This window comes from Urocampus carinirostris, chromosome 9, assembly GCF_059441175.1.
Source record: "Urocampus carinirostris isolate Australia breed hairy pipefish chromosome 9, RoL_Ucar_1.0, whole genome shotgun sequence".
Lineage (NCBI taxonomy): Eukaryota > Metazoa > Chordata > Actinopteri > Syngnathiformes > Syngnathidae > Urocampus > Urocampus carinirostris.
In genome coordinates this window covers 10,679,621-10,697,262 of record NC_142357.1, presented here as the reverse complement: position 1 = coordinate 10,697,262, position 17,642 = coordinate 10,679,621, and positions in this window count along the sequence as shown.

Sequence of the window (17,642 nt, the reverse complement as noted above, 5' to 3'; positions counted from 1 at the left end):
TGAATCCAGTGCATGACCTTCTTAATGGTTTAAGTATTTAAGTAGGCAGTATTTGGAGCTGTGAATAATTCCCTCTGCCTTGTCTATGCCTCCGGTTCCAGATTGAGAAGGGAGGAAAAGAAAGCTCTAGAGCATGATGCCACCTTCATGCTTAGTTATTGTGTTTTTCTTATGAAAAGAAAGACGATTGAAACCTGCCATTTAAACAAGCTGCTTGCTGAGACCGATTTTTGTTGTCGTTAAAGCAGGCACCCCACACTTAACTATTATTTCAATAATAAAAACATTGTATTCAAACAGAACTGTGTCAAGCTCCAATACGAGGTTAAATGTAGCAAACAGTCTATTTATCTACTGACAAGACAGTAGTCAACGTGATTTAGGGACTCATGCAAATCTTCCGCAGACATCCACCACAGAAAATAGTTGGCCGAATGTAAGTCCCAAGCTGACTTTAAACTATAGACACTTCAAATATATTCTATACAGCTCTAGAATTATATTGCTCCCAACCCTATGAATTTTCAGAAGCAGTAAAAAACGTCTGATTATTTCCGCCAAGCATATAAATGTTAGTATGGTTGATTTCTTGCTAAAGATCAGAACAACCCTGCAAACAGTCTTGAACTACATTTTGTGATGGGAAATTAAAATCTTGTAAAGAATTCTGCAAGGTCCTTTGCTGAAAATCATTGCTACACTCAGTTCAGTTCTTAGTAAGTTAGTGTAGTACTGGATTTAGCTTCTTAATTTATATTCTGAAAATACAAAATTAGACAAAAGGCCACGTTAAACAAGTGGCAAGTCAAACTATGAGTCTCCTTTGCATGATGTGCTGGCATTTTAAATGACACAGAAGCATTTTCACAAACTAAAAAATCTAGCAACAGCAAATATTCATTTGTAAATATGTTTGAAGTATTGCTGTAAAATATAAGACAGTTTTATGTTGTTTTTATGACTTGTTAGCTGAGAAAAATGTAAGAGAAGCGACCTCATACAGCAGGATACTACAGAGTGTTTTGCTCAACTCTGTATGGTCGGGAACTTAGTTCACTGTCAGGGAAACTTACTAAATCACTAAAGACTAGTAAAAATGGCAGCCTGGGGACAGCGAATATGTTAGCGGTCCTCAGTGGATTACGGCACCTGCTTTGGGGCTGGACATAATGTGAATGGCACAGTATATGTGAGGTCAAGGCTGTCAGCAGCCTTTCAATAATAGAGGCAGAGTGGGACTGTAGATTATAGACGCGTGGCTTGGTTGGGTAAGGTGTAGAAACTGCTACAGTGGTGACGGAGGAACTTGGGAGGTTCCACCATGAAGTCATCTTGCTACCATTCCACATCTTCGTTTCTCTAGGAAAGGATGATTATGGCTATATTGAGGCAAGGGCCACTTCCTGCCTCAAGGCACGACCCAGCAATGTATAATTTGATAAGAGATACTCGTCTTTGTATATTTTTGCTGTTCTTATTTTCTTCCTCAATTTAACCTCCTGTCCTCTCATATTTATTTGCTTTCTTAACAACGGCTCGCTCGTCACAGGCCCACGTTTAAAAAAAACGACCTCAGGCCTCAGTGGGGACGGGTGTTTATTTGTGTAGGTGAACTTGGAGCGTACGATTATTTTGGCGATACCTACGTTAAGGCGACAGGCCGACCTTGCCTTGTGCTACCTTCCGGCCTTCAATCGCATTCCCCTGCTGCTCGCTGAAGATGTTTAGACTGATATAACGGCTTGGGTGTCATAACTGATAGACATGAGCTGCCATTCTTGGAAAGAGGGAATTCCGGCACTGTGTGACATTATTGGTGAGGTATGTCCTCTACGCACATTGTTTGAAATGCTTTCCTTTCTGCACAAGCAAAGCGTCAGGTGAAGTCAGGTTGCAAACGTTTAGTCCACTGCTAAAAGTTTCAAAAAGGGACCATGCCATGTCTTTTGTTTGTTGCTGTTTGTCAGTTTATTTCCCTCCCCCAATGCTTTCACTACGTTTGGGAACCGTCAAAGCGAACGAAAGGCATGAAAAGGCCAAGGCGCTGCAGAGGCGCTGATCCATGACGGGCTTTTGAAACGGTGCGCGTTGAAATCAAGTTGTCCGGCTTCAACGAGCAGGAAGTGCCACAGTGCCTGCCTCGGGACACGAAGTGTCAGCAAGACTGCTTGAGGGGTTAATGCCCATTATTCTCACATGTCAACTCTTGATTTGGGTGGGAGGGGATGAGGGGTCACAGAATAACGTAGTGCTGAGGTTATTATATACACGGGAGTCTTTGGAGCGATCCATTGTGGTTAAAAAGCAGTCAAAGTCTTGCGTATAGTTTGACCTTTAATATATGCACTTAGTTTTCCAAGGTAAGTTCAATTTCCACCCTTAGGTCTTGTGTCTTTGCGTTCTTATTTTTTTTTTCGAACAGTGATGCAACACAAAGCATTTTCTATTTAAAGCCTAAATATTTAAACAAGTATATGTCTACAATTACAGATATACTGGTGTGTTGATGCTTTTAGGTTCATCATTAACCATTGATAAAACTGCCACATAACTGTGCTATAAAAGTCTAGTAATTTATTAATAGAGTGAACCTTAGGCACAGATTGAGCACTGACTGATTGTACATATAGAAACTTAACACCCGCGAGATGTGTGCATTTGTCTCCAACAGAGGCGTACGTCACCCCATAAGATTTGTCACACCTACCCAAGAGCTAACTTAAACCACATCTTAACTCTTTAGGTGCTTTTCCACGACAGTTTCAGCCTTCATCGCCTCACCTTTATTGGATTTCCGTTATGAAAAAGTACCTGATTCTAGGTCCCTGGCACGTCCTGCCACCTCTGTCTAGGTTTCGAAACACGGCCCTGGGGACCAGAGGTGGGAAGTAACAGAGTACATTTACTCCGTTAAATTTAAGTAAGTTTTGGGAAATGTTGTACTTCTAGGAGTATTTTAAATCCCTATACTTTTATTTGAGTAAATTTGTGATGAAAAAAAACAGTACTTACTCTGCTACTTAGGCAACTTTGAAGTCGTTACTTTGTTACTTAATAAATCCTTTCCACGTAAGTTTGGTCTGTCTGTCTCCGCTAAGGCGCATTTATTTTGACGCAGAACTCCGCCAGCCTCTACCATGTTTAACCGATAAAATGTAGGAGGCTTGTCACGTGACCATATTCAACTTCAGCGGGGGAAAAGTTGTTTACGGATGAAACAGATCGAAAATGACGCTTAGCAATACCGACTATAAAAACACAGAAGGGGAGTAGCACCGCTGGTCTCACATCAAAAGCATGCAATGTCTCCTTTTTTCGAGTTCATGGGCTAGCTTCTTGTTCTGCTTGCAGAGCCTGTTAAGATAGGTATTGGGGCTTTAAATGTGCTACTTGGTGCCACATGTGCTTAATTTATTTATTGACATATACTATTTTTATTTCATTGTTCATTAAAGCACTTGAAATTACGTTGATTATTTTGATCAACTTTTGAATTTAATGTTTTTCTTGTTGATTGGATGGACTTTGATAATTTGAATATCTGAGTGGTTGTTTTAAAAAAAAATCAATAAATATGACGTTGCAACAGTTACTCAGTACATGAGTAATTTTTTCATCTCGTATTTTTTTACTTATACTCAAGTAAATATTTGGATGATTACTTTTACTTCTACTTGTGTTATATTATTCTGAAGTAACAGTACTTTTACTTCAGTAACATTTTGGGCTATTCTCCCCACCTCTGGGACCACTGTTTGTTCAGTGACATCAGTTATTGCAGTTATTTGTACGAAAGGGATCTTTACCAAGACCTGATCCAGAACAAATTGCCGCCATTGTGTTTTTGCATATTACTTTTATTAAAAAAAACTATTTTTACGAGTAGTACCTACCCATAATTCTGCAGTTGACATGTTGCAGTCAATGAACGAATACAGCGGGAGGACGACGGAACGAAATGGAAGTGGTTCCAACTGCTGCATATCAAGCCATTGGGTAAACTAATGTCTTTAGCTAATATTAGCATGTGTGCTCATTCATGGTAAACCATTAAACAACACATATTTCTTTTCAAGTCAATTTAAAATCTGTACTTTCATGGAGAGACTACATCTTTAGGCTGGCCTGGAACGCTTTGGGATCCCGCTAGGTGAGCTGGATGAAGTGGCTGCGGATGGGGAGGCCTGGGCTTCCCTACTAAGGCCTATTCCCTCTCTTCTCCTGAAAACCGACCCCGGATAAGCGGAAGATAATGGATAGATGGATGGATGGATGGTTCTGATCATTTGAAACCTAAAGATTGTATTTGCTACAATTGAACAAGAAAATTATTTGTATGATTGATTTCAAGAACCAAGAAGTCTGCAGGTTCAAGAGCGTTCTCAATTCGAGGCCCTGAGCTGTGGAATACTCTTCCCACTGACATATGATCTGCAACCTCAGTGGACATTTTTAAATCTAGACTTAAGACACACTTATATTCAAAAGCTTACCAACATAATCTGTGTTGCTGGGCTTGGCGTTGCCAGGGTTGGCGTTAACGTGGTTGGCGTTCCCCGGTTTGTTGTTACAACCTTTAAACAACACTTTTTATAGACATCTTTTAGAAATGTCTTCCTTCTTGCCACTCTTCCATAAAGGCCAGATTTGGGCAGTATAGGACGGATTGTTGTCCTATGAACAGATGTTCCCACCTCAGCTGTAGCCCTCTGCAGTTCATCCAGACTGATCATGGGCCTCGTGGCTGCATAAACCAGAGTGCCCACTTGAACAAGGTTGTTGGGGCTGTGGTTGTTGAAAAAGCGCCAGGGAGCCACTAAGAAGTGGCAAAAAGCAGTATGACCTCATGTAGCTCTAGAACCCCTTGTCCACAAAAGCAGAAAATTATCAATTTTGTTGGCATTTATTTGGGGTGCCTTGACTCAAAACGAATAGCTGAAAACAATCATGGAGGTTTAGAGTAGTATTTTGTAACTTTTCACAAAAATCGGTTGAGCCATTTCGGAGCTTATTGGCCACATAGGAACACAAACACGCACGTAAATCACACATAATCATAATCATTGGCAATGTATACCAGTCAGTGTTCCCTCATGAAGAACGAGGAACACACCAGGCAGGTCAGGGATACTGTTGTAGGGAAGTTCTAAGCTGGATTTGGATACAAAAAGATTTCCCAAGCTTTAAACATCCCAATGAGCACTGCGTAAGCAATAATATTGGAATGGAAGGAGTATCAGACCACTTTAAAACTACCAAGATCGGGCCGTCCCTCTAAACTTTCAGCTCATACAAGGAGAACACTGATCAGATATGCAGCCACGAGGCCCATGATCAGTCTGGATGAACTGCAGAGGTCTACAGCTGAGGTGGGAACATCTGTTCATAGGACAACAATCCGTCCTATACTGCCCAAATCTGGCCTTTATGGGAGAGTGGCAAGAAGGAAGAGATTTCTTAAAGATGTCCATAAAAAGTGTTGTTTAAAGTTTGCCACAAGCCACCTGGGAGAACCAACAAACATGTGGCAGAAGGTCTCTGGTCAGATGAGACCAAAATCGAACTTTTGGGCAACCCACCTACATTGGATATTACCGAATCTTACTGCAATATGTATTCTGTGTAGCACTATTAAGTTACTCTATATAACACGCTACAGTGGGCATTTGCACGTCACACTGGGTATTTGTATATTGTATTCTTTGGCTTTATTATTGTACTGTTCTCAGCTCAGGGATGCTGCTGGAAATATGAATTTCCCTTAGGGGATGAATAAAGTATCTATCTATCTATCTATCTATCAATGCAAGACGTTATGTTTGGTGTAAAAGCAGCACATCAGGGAAGATGGTTAAAATTGATGGGAAGATGGATGGAGCCAAATACAGGACCATTCTGGAAAAAAAACTGATGGAGTCCGCAAAAGACCTGAGACATGGGACGGAGATTCGTCTTCCAACAAGGCAATGATCCAAAACATAAAGCAAAAGCTCCAATGGAATGGTTCACCCAAAAACATATCAAGGTGTTGGACTGGCCAAGTCAAAGTCCAGACCTCAATCCAATTGAGAATCCGTGAAAAGAACTGAAAACTGCTGTTCATAAACGCTTTCCATCGAACCTCACTGAGCTTGAGTTGTTTTACAAGGAGGAATGGGCAAAAATATCAGTTTCTCGATGTACAGAACTGATAGAGACATACTCCAAGTGACTTGCAGCTGTAATTGCAGCAAAAGGTGGCGGTACAAAGTATCAACTCAATGGGACTGAATAACTTTGCACACCCACTTTTTCGTTTTTTTATTTGTTAAAAAAGTTTAAGATATCAAATAAAGTGTTTTAAACTTCATGATTGTGTCCCACTTATTTTTGATTCTTCACAAGAAATGACAGTTTTATATCTTGATGTTTGAAGTCTGAAATGTGGCAAAAGGTCCCAGAGTTCAAGGGGGGCAAATAGTTTCGCAATCCACTGTATTTTCAATATTCTGTTATTAACTGTATTTAATGTTAATGATGACTGTGTATTGTTTTTGGATGCCCTTGCAACATCGATTGCAGCCTGGTCATCCCGGAGGGAGAAAACCTGATTTGTGACGCACTCTTAAGGTTTCTTAACTTCCTCATGCTGAGGGTTTTTGAGTTTTTCCTTTACCTCATGTAGGCTTCAGATCAGGAGATGTTGTAATGGTAGTCTGTGCAGCCCTGAGAAACATTTTGTGATTAATGGCTATACAAATAGTATTACTTGATTACACTTTGTTGTCCATCCATCCATTATCTGCACTGCTTATTCTCAGTAGGGTCACGTGGGTGCTGGTGCCCATTCCAGCAATTTTTGGGCAGTGGGAAAAGGACACCTTGAACTGGTCGCCAGCCAGTCGCAGGGCACACAGAGACCTACAACTCACTCGTTCATTCACACCTAAGGACAATTTGGACCGGTCAATAAACCTTGCATGCATGTCTTTGGAATGTGGGAGGAAACCAGAGTGCCCAAAGGAAACCCATGCAAGCACGGGGAGAACATGCAAACTCCACACAGGAAGGCTGGTAGCTGAATTTGAACCCATGAACCTCATGAGTGTTTCGTAGACGCGCTAACCACACAGCTGTCGTGCCGCCCTAACTTTGTTAAATTGTTGCCCAATTCTATTTTGACTGAGAAGACAAAGAGCGCAATAAATAAACAATCTCTACCACACCTTTCTCTTTGTCAGGCCTTGTATAATGTGTTCATAATTACTAAATTAGGTTAATAAAAACATTTAAAACAGCTTACCAAGAAATGTGTTCATAAACATTGGTATGACAAAGCAAACTAAAAATATACTCTGTAAATTGTCCTTTCTGGCACAGTTCAAGCATTAGACCGATTTTTATTACCTATAGAAGATTTATGACATTAAACCACCTTATAATCTTCTCTGAAATGTGCATGATTTAGTATTATGGCTCAGAGAGAACAGACTGCAGTATTCTTCTCAAGTCATCCATGTTACACATCAAGACAATTAAACAAGCCTGTACAGTACCGAACATTCAGGCTATTGCACTTAATCCGAAGTTCACTGACTTAGTGCTAATTGCGTTTGATGCGATACCATCATCTCTACAGCAGTTCTAACAAGCAACTGAGATCCTTAATAGGCGAGAAGAGTTCAAATCTCACGAAGATAAACGCAAGAGGGATCACTCAACATTAATCACTGCACCCTTTGCATAGTTTCATTGCAAGGGTTAAAGCCTTAAGCCTTTACGGCTCACAAGTAAGTCTGAAATCCATTAAAGAAATCATGCTGTAGATCTCTAGGAATATTTGATTTATTCAGGTTAAATCTGAAGTACATTAAGATGCTTTAAGTCAAAGTCAAAGCCCACAAGGACATAGCTTAAAAAAGAGTGTGCATTTGTTTAATGTTACTTAAATCTCAACGCCCAAAAAGGTATACCACACGAACACATGGGATTGAGATTGATATTGTGTTTGTATAATATGAATTTAACAGCAGTTTTGGGAAGATGGCTTTTTGACACTTGCCTATCTGGTTAAGTTGACAAAACCGTGTCTCACATATCTTAGATGGACCAATGACCTCAGCTTCAAAAACGTCAACTCCTAAATCATTTGCAGAAAACGCGGTTTCCTGACGCTAGCGTGTAGCCAGCCAGCCGCTCTCTAAACCGCTTTGTTATAATGAAACCAGAATCCTTCCAATTTTCTTGTACTTTTGAATAATGACAATATAGACCAATTATTCATCTGCAATTCTGTTTTTATTTGTAGATCTATAGTTGTTATTTTGTTACAGTCGTATATTCCTAGTCGGTACAAACATCATCTTGAGATATGTTTGCATGTCACTATGTTTGTTTTCCCAAAAAAAAAAAAAAAAAAAAAACACAGAGAGGCAATTTTCTTTTAAAATCAAAAATCGCATCAAAATTGCATACAGGTCTGAAAAATCGCAATTAGTTTTTTTTTTCCAAAATCGGGCAGCCCTAGTGGCCACCGCTAAGAAAGACACGTTATGAAAAAGTAGTCCTTCTAGGTACCTGGAAGGCTACAGTAATATCAAATTTGAATGGATGTCAGAAGACTTAAGTATTCCGTGTTTAGTCTACCAATCCACCCAGCCCACCCCCTGCTGTGCCTACATTTCTGGTCGGTGATATTTATTGTATCAATCAGCACTTCGTCCCCTGTCCCTCTCTTCATGACAGTGTGGTTCGGGGCAAGAAACTGGAGTAAAATGCATAGACAAGAAGATTGGTTTGTTAGGGAAAAATCAAGAGCTGTTTAGCAATCTGTGTTGGTGATGGTTGAGGTGAAATCTGAATAATAGTGATACTGAGAAAACCAAACTTTCTCTGATTATGCAACCTTTGAACATTGCACTTCATCCCGTTATTCGAAATACTGTAGACTTACTGCTACAGTAGTCGCAGGGGATTTGAAATTGTGTGAATACTGCATCATTAATGTCGTCAGATATGAGCTACGTGTTGCTCATATGCATTGGCCACAGTGATTAGACTGCTACATATCAGTATAATGTGCCTCACATTAACGTGGAGAAGAATCTGGCAGCATCTCAGATGCTTTCACGGGCGTACCATAATGGCACCTCAGGGTTCATTAAGTTCTGCCGGCAGACCTAAGGGTGAATAAACAAGCAACGCTTTTACCATATTCATGGATGACAAAACATCTAGTTAATACAGGAAATGATTTGAAGGAAAAAAAAAGGATTTGGTGTTCTCTTTAGACACGTGGGTAATCAAAGGATATTATAACTGTTGAGAAAGTACAAATGGAGGATGAAGATGACTTAGCGGTGGGAACTTTAACATGCAAGCTTGCATGAATACTGGCTTATATCCAGATCCCATTTTAATGAGGGGCTCAGAAGTACCAAGACCCTGGCAGGGGCCTAGGGGAGAACACTCGGTGAGACAGTCCAGTCATAGAGGAAGTGCGTGCTAAATTATGTCACTCCACATACTTTGATGAAAAAAAACCTCAATGGAAGAATGGAGCAACAAGGGGTATCTCACAGGAAATGGTTTAGCTTCACAATTGGAAGCTGTTTCCTGTAGATTTGCAGTGAGGTATAGCATTGGTTTAGAGAAAAACATCTCAAATGTGACGTCTAAACAACAATAAAAGGGGAAAACTGGTTGAGAATTTCCCGTTTTGTTTATGATCTTTATTCTGAGCTATTTCTGAAGAATACCCAAGGCATGGCCTCCATTTCCATTTAAGGTACTTCTGCTCAATCTTCAATAACTGCAGCAACGACTCACTCGCTCACAGTAATTTCCAAGTTGCAGTTACTCAGGAATATTATATTATACACTATATGTTGGGGATACAGGATACACTGTAAGTGGGGTGGTCAAAAAACACTTTTATCACAGATTATTCCCATATCTCTCAACCTCAGCCAATTGCTTCCCTCATTTGTGATTGCAATTCCCCTCATTAGGCGATAATAAAACTTAAAAACACGTGTCACCCAGTTACTAACAGTGAGAATGAAAACAAAGCTAAATTGTGCAAACACGCAATTTCAGCAATCTATGATGACATTATTGTCTCCTACCAGTGGCCGAGACGATACGGATTAGAGCAGAAATAGGCAAGATGAGATCGGTCTAACCATTTTTTTCTCCCAAAATTGTATACAAGTACGCTATTTAAACCGATCAAAAAAAGTATAAAATAGGGGGACAATGTATAAGTTGACAGGTATGTATTCTTATTTAATTAATTTATTTATAATTTCAGCTACGTACTCACTCCCCTCTGACTATCCTTCAACAACAGTTAATGGGGTTTTTTGTTGTGTTTGTTTTTTTAATTCAAGGCTGGAACTAAGAGTAATCTAAATGGAGAGAGGAAGAATTATTTTTATCTTAGGTATTCAAACAACAATAATTTAGCTCATGCTTTATTGTAAGTAATCGTAATCAGCATGACCACGCTAGTGCTTAAAGTGGAGAAACACTGATTGGCATTTAATTTTCTTTGATCTTTATTATTCATGATTGATAAGTCAGACATTACGAGTATAAAGTTAATAATAGTTATTCTGCTCACAAGCATCTAGACGAAAATATAATTAGCAAATGCAATTTTAAATAAGCATTAACATTCTAGCAATTAAGGTGAAAAACATTGACTAGCACTCGGTGCACATATTCATACATTGCACATGATTTTATAATGTCTAATAATTACATGTTTTATTTACAGTGTCAGAACCGGAACATATGGGTAGACCCAAAAGCGTAACGTTTTACAACAAACTTTATTGCGGAAGCTGAGAAGTCAGGTATGGGAACGCAAGTGCAGGCGGAGCAGGAAGCTCACGGGCTTGGAGCGTGGTCGGAAGGCGGGAACGAGTTGAGTAGCCGGGACGGGTGACCGGAGCATGGGCGATGGGCAGAAACGAGTCGGCAGTAGCTCAGGAGGTAGAGTGCTTGTCTTGGGATCAAGGGATCCCAGTTCGAATCCCGGCTCGTCCGTGTTACATGTCGAAGTGTCCTTGGGTAAGACACTGAACCCCTAATACCCCCAATAAACAGGTTAGCGCCTCACATGGCTGCAAGGCCGCTATTGGGAAATGTGGAGCACATTGTAAAGCGCTTTGGGAAGTCATTGACTTGAAAAGCGCTATATAAATGCAGATCATTTCATTTCATTTCATTTAACCAGGACGGGAGATCAGAGCGTGGTTGGTGGGAGAAAAAAGTCTGGGAGCCTGAGAAAATTGGGAAGCCAGGGGCAGACGAGCAGAAAACAGGTAAGGACGGGAGCCAGAGTCAAATAGTGCTCGCCTTGCATGTAAGGGGGTTCGCTGACGGACTGACCAGAAGTGAATGGAGTACTGAGTTTAAATAGGAGGGGAACCAATCGAGCAGCAGCTGACACCAAACGAGCGGGCAAATGTGAGGGCTATGGGCAATCATGACATACAGAAAATGTTATTTTAAAAATATCAAATTGGCAAACAAGCAGAATTACCTAGTTTGTGTGTTATGCCAAAAAGGTGCCTTTTCTTCTTCTCTCTGCTTTTAAGTGGGCTGGGCAAGTTTTGTTCAAGATTGGCCCCTACTTTTAAAGTAACACACATCTAAAACTGATTAGCAGGTTTTATTTTCTGATAACTAGCCCAATAATTCATTCAAATGGCATTAAAGTGTTCTTTCGTGAAAACTTGGGGAAACCTGTTGCTCTGTTGTTTTCCAATAAAAATAAAAATAAAAAAGCATTTCAGCCATTTGACCAGGATGTGCTGTATCAAACCTGTCAACCTGTAGTTTTTTGCGATACAAAGTACGTTTATTATGCATTTTAAGATGTGTACGACGTTCAAGAAATTTATATGGAAAAACGCAAATTTGTCAATTATGAGTACCATCCGGTATACACCGACTATCACGAAACGGCAAATCAATCAAGTCAAACCAGTTCGCCGCTATCAGTTTTTTTCGTTGCAAACGAAGCGAGCGGTTTGATGCTACTGTGCGCAAGCGTCTGCAGCTTCGGATTTTATGTGAAGGTTATGTAGTGAAAGGAAGTCCGTCTCTTTTTAGAGAACCGTCTTTTTGGGCTCAACTCATTAAAGACTCAACACTGGTGAGATTTTATTTCGATTTGAATTAACTTCACGTTGTGTCTATTTTGTACTCAATCACTTGCTTTGATGCATTACACTACTAATTATTATGTTGTATAAATAAGTTAAGAAAAAAAGGAAGTATAAAAGGAGAAAATTAAAAAAGACAGGTTTGTGGTTATCAATTTAATCAGTATATAACCAACAATAATTTAATGCAGAAAATGAATTAATAATTTGAATAAAAAAATGTATTATTCTACTTAATTATATTTGCATGTATTTTTTCCTTTACGGTGAATGTCCAAGCTACTCAATTTTTTTAACCTTTTTTTATAATAAACTTCATTCATGTCGAGCAACTCAGTATCTCACAACAAAATGTTAATTAACAACATATATATGATATAACGAAACACATGTACAATATAACATGTTAAACTACACAAATAAACACGTTTGGAAAAAAATATATGGTTTTAGATTATTTTGTAATTTGTAAGGGAAAATACAACATTTTGTAAAGGCATGGAGCCGTGGAGGTTGACAGGTATGCTGTATCAACACAAAAAAATAAAGATCAAAGCTTGTTAGGTCAAGGTGCTGCATAGCATCATCATTGTCTCATGTGGTTTTCCAATTTAGTATAATTGTGCTTGAAAATTAATTTAATATCTTCCATTGAAAATATTCCGAAGTCTTTGACATCCTTGATTGTTTTGGGGAATCTTTACAATCTGGTTTGTCTCTTTCAACCTGTGCAAGTGCCTATTTGCATAAGAAAGAATGGGATAGTGTTTGGTATTTGACCACCACTTTTGTTTATCTCACCATGTATTTTAGTGTATCATTCGAATTATTATGTTTTTTCTCGATTAATTATTCTTTTAAACTCTAGGGGACGCTAAATCAGCCGTGTCAAACATATGTTCCGCGGGCTGGATCTGGCACATTGGATGACTTAATCCGGCCCGCCATAAATTTCTGAGTACTGTATGTCAAATGAAGAAACGAGTCTCGATGTCATTTCTTTTAAAAGTTTTCATTTTTCAACTACATGCAAACCAAATGCTCTCTCCGGCTGCGAGAGAGCAGTCAGTGTTGAGTTTGTAAAGCATAATAAAATAGTTTTGGTGTTCAACTACATTTACTCAACTGTTAAAATAAACTAGTTAACACATTCAACGCCAACCTTTCCCCCCCAATATTTGTGACTACATGTGTTGTGTTTAGAAAAGATCCCTTGTCCTCCATGATTACAATATGTATGGTAAGTTACTAATGCAGGCTGAATAATAATGCATAACACTGAAAAAAAAGCAAAACATTTAGAGTTGACATTACTTCACTGATTTGGCCCACGTCAGAACAGAAGGTCTGGATCCAGGCCCGGAGCCAAATTAAGTTTGACATCCCCAAGCTAAATACTACACAATGTTCCTTTAAGTGTGGTTTGGGTGCAAAGTCAATGCAGATATTTTCAGTCAACTTATTTTTCAAATCGACTGGGTCGGATTTGTTGACCAGCCCCACATGTTAGTATTGTTGAATCATGTAAGTACAAATGCTGATCAACCATTTCTATTTATTTAATATTTGAAAATATTACTTCTAAAACCAGGATCATTATCATTTAAGTTATTCTCCTACGTTTAAGTTTTTTGCAGTGACGTAGAAATGTTGTTTTAGAGTGCGAAATATGTTTTTTGTTGCCATATGTTCCTATAACTTTGTGGTATTGTTAATTCCAAGAATTGCTTCAAATACATTTCTGCTTTGTACATTAGAAAAGCTATACAATATATTGCACATACCACCATAAATTACGATCACAAAACTAGACCTTGTGAAAACCGTGAACGGCACCTATCCAATGGCGTCGATTAAATCCCGACTCAAGATCATATTCAAAAGACAGGTTGTTCACATGGAAAGAATGTACAAAATAAACACAAAGTGAAGCTGATTCAAATCGAAATAAAATCTCGCAATGACCATTGCATTGCTTATAATTCCTACAGACACTATGGGACAAAGCAAACCCTCAATGGTGTTCCATCAGGGAGTGTCTGTTTCCATTTGAGTCATCATGGAGTTACGCGTTTTTTAATGTCAGGGTGTTCGACTGATTTGAACTTGTCATGAGAAACAACAGTAGGTGATGTCACAAAATGAGCGCCATTAATCACAGAGGACCAATGCATCCGTGAAGCAGCTGGCGCAATGTTTATGTTGGAAAGGGAAACTGAAGACATTATGATGAGCACCCATCTCCGGTTCATCCTTTACAATTGCAGCACAGTGTCTTAATGTATTCTCATCTAATTGTACCAAGATGTATGTGACATTAACAATCAGCCATGGGCTAAAGATCTTCCTGCCTTTTTTTAACACCTGACCCTTTCGGGGAGAAGACGGTAATGAAGGTCATTGTGTGAGGAGACATTTTGTGTAAACACTGTATAATGATGGTAATATGAGGAACATAATAAGCTCTAACCTTCTCTTTTAACCTTAGCCCGTCATTCTGCCTCGCCCATCCTTGGATTTCAGGGTGTGCCCCAAAACTCCTCTCTTGGCCTTTTCCTCCACTTTTGTAGAAATTAGTTGACAGGCTTGATGACAGAGCATGTAAGAGACAGATATTGTCCGGGGTTTGGCGTCAAAAAGTTGATGTTTGGTTTTACACAGAATGACTTAGTGGACTTAATAGTGAAAACCATACTTTAATGTGTCAAGTTCAGCCATTTATTTATAATTTTCTGCCACTTGCAAGAGCCCCCTATTGTCATTAAGTCCAACGACCACAAGACCACAGCGGCATAAGAGCAAGCTCCCGAAATGGCTGATAGCAGGATATAGATCTGGGGTCGGGAACTTATGGCTCGCAAGCTATGTATGGCTATTTTCATGAGTAAATATCGCTCGGAGATAAAAGAGAGTCTGCCAATAGATAGTAAATTGGTACTTTCAGAGCCGATTGTCTGTGAAGCAGAGATGTTACTAATCTAGTCATGGGTGCAGTCTGGTATATATACACAATTAACTACAGTTTATAGTAGAGGTAAGATCTTGGGCCCGAATTGCGTGCTGGGTTCGGTAATAAAATGTCAAACATGAAGTCGGCTCGGGTCGGGCTATTCTCTCTTTCTCAGATTTTTTTTTTAATCTACTCGTCATGTGTTCTTTGTTTCTTTTTCTCGTGGAGGTACTTCACAGCATGCGCGTTACCCGGACGACTTCAAAAGGGTAATTTTTGCTGTCTCCAAAAAGCCGTTCGTTGTCGGAAATATATTTTCGATGTAGTCTGGATAGCGTACATGCTGCGAACTTCGGCGTTGGGCTTTTCGTTGTCGCACACATTCCGTTTTATGTCACGCTTGGTCGCTCAAATCAAGTTAATTCGTTGGGCTCAGGTTGGGCCAGGTCAGTTTGGATTTTTTTTGGCTCGATCTTACCAAGGTGTCGCATCAACTGACCCTGTTTTGGCTGTAAATTGCTAAATAATCCTTTATATAAAAGCTTATTGAACAATCGATGTTCATAGTTCAGACACTTTATGATGAAAAGTCACATTTTCAAACACCCGAAAGCTCTTGCAAAAGCACCTTAAGCAATATGATTGGGTGAGTGGCAGGACTAGGCAGGGCTATGGCACACACTGCACTGAAGGTAAATATGTTGGTATCCTTATTTGCAGGATTTTGTGACATTTTTACAAAATAAATTTGCTCGCACCTTGTTTTGAAACCATTATTAAGGACAGAAATGACAGTCAAAATCAGCCTCAACACTCAAGTAACTGCAGTAGGGAGACACATTTTAAGTGGTATATTTATATTCATGCCACGCAGGACAAAATCTATAAAATGATGATAATGCCAGACATTATTATTATTATTTATTAGTTTAGATCAAATCATCACCTTTGAAATGTGTCCTTGCGAACGTGCCCCCTGAGGACTCGCTATTACTGCTGGGGACATCAGCGCTCTCATGCGAAAAGACAGGGAGACTTAAAGTGCCATGATTGGGAGAAACGGGCCCCCTGACCTAAACCCGAGTGGTGTTTCATTATTGGATTTCTGTGCCCCTCATGGCTTGTCCATAACAAACACCATGTTCAAACATAAGGGTGTCCATATGTGCATCTGGCACCAGGGCGCCCTAGGCCAAAGTTTGATGGTCAACTTTGAAATGTATCCATCAGACCTGCGACTGCATGTTTTGGATACTCAGGGGAAGAGAGGAGCAGAGCTGTCAACTGATCACCACCTGGTGGTGAGTTGGCTCCGATGGTGGGGGAAGATGCCGGTCCAAGCCGGACGACCCAAACGTGTTGTGAGGGTTTGTTGGGAACGTCTAGCACAATTTCCTGTCAGAAAGAGTTTCAATTCTCACCTCCAACAGAACTTTGCCCACGCCCCAAGGGAGGGGATGGACATTCAGTGTGATTGGACCATGTTTCATGCCTCCATTGTCGAGGTGGCAGATTGGAGATGTGGCTGTAAGGTAGTCGGTGCCTGCCGTGGCGGCAACGCTCACACCTGTTGGTGGACCTTGATTCGGGATGTTGTAAAGTGGTGGGCAGAATACTTCGAAGACTTCTTCAGTCCCATTAACACGTCTTCTTCTGAGGAAGCAGAGCCTGGGGACTCTGAGGTAGGCTCTTATATCTCTGGGGTTGAGGTCACTCAGGTGGTTATAAAGCTCCTCGGTGGCAAGGCTCCAGGGGTGGATGAAATCCACCCGGAGGCCATTAAAGCTCTGCAACATTACGTGGATATTGGGGACAGTCCCTCTGGACTGGCAGATTGGGATGGTGGTACCCCTTTTCATGAAGGATGACAGGAGAGTGTGTTTCAACTAAGGGGAATCACACTTCTCAGCCTCTTTGGCAAGTTCTATTCAGGGGTACTGCAGAGGAGGGTTGATCAGGAAGTCGAATCCCAGATCCAAGAGGAGCAGTGTTGTTTTGGTCCGGGATGTGGAACAGTGGACAAGCTCTACACACTCTGCAAGCTCATTGAAGGTGCATAGGAGTTTGCCTATCCAGTCTACATGTGTTTTATGGACTTGGAGAAGGCATTTGAGCGTGTCCCTCAGGGAGTCCTCTGGGGGGTGCTCCAGGGCTGACTCCGCCTATGCTGCCCTTTGTGTCCGATTCTGTTCATAACTTTTAGAGACAGAATTTCTAGGTGCAGCCTTGATGAGGAATGGGTCCAGTTTGGGTGCCTCAGCATTGCATCTTTCCTTTTTGCAGATTAAGTGGTGCTTTTTTTTTTTTTTTTTTTTTTTTTTTTTTTTTTTTCCAACATGGCGGCGCGACTATACGCAGCGGCTTCACGTGGCTCTCCAGTAAATCTTTTTACTTTAAGTGTTCTTTTATCTCTCATCCTTTCTTTGACAAATACCTGTTCGGCAACTATCACCTTAAGTCGCCAGGAACTTATTAACCTGGGTCTAAGATTAGATTTCGACTCATTTCACGATTACAACACCAACAACAACATCCCA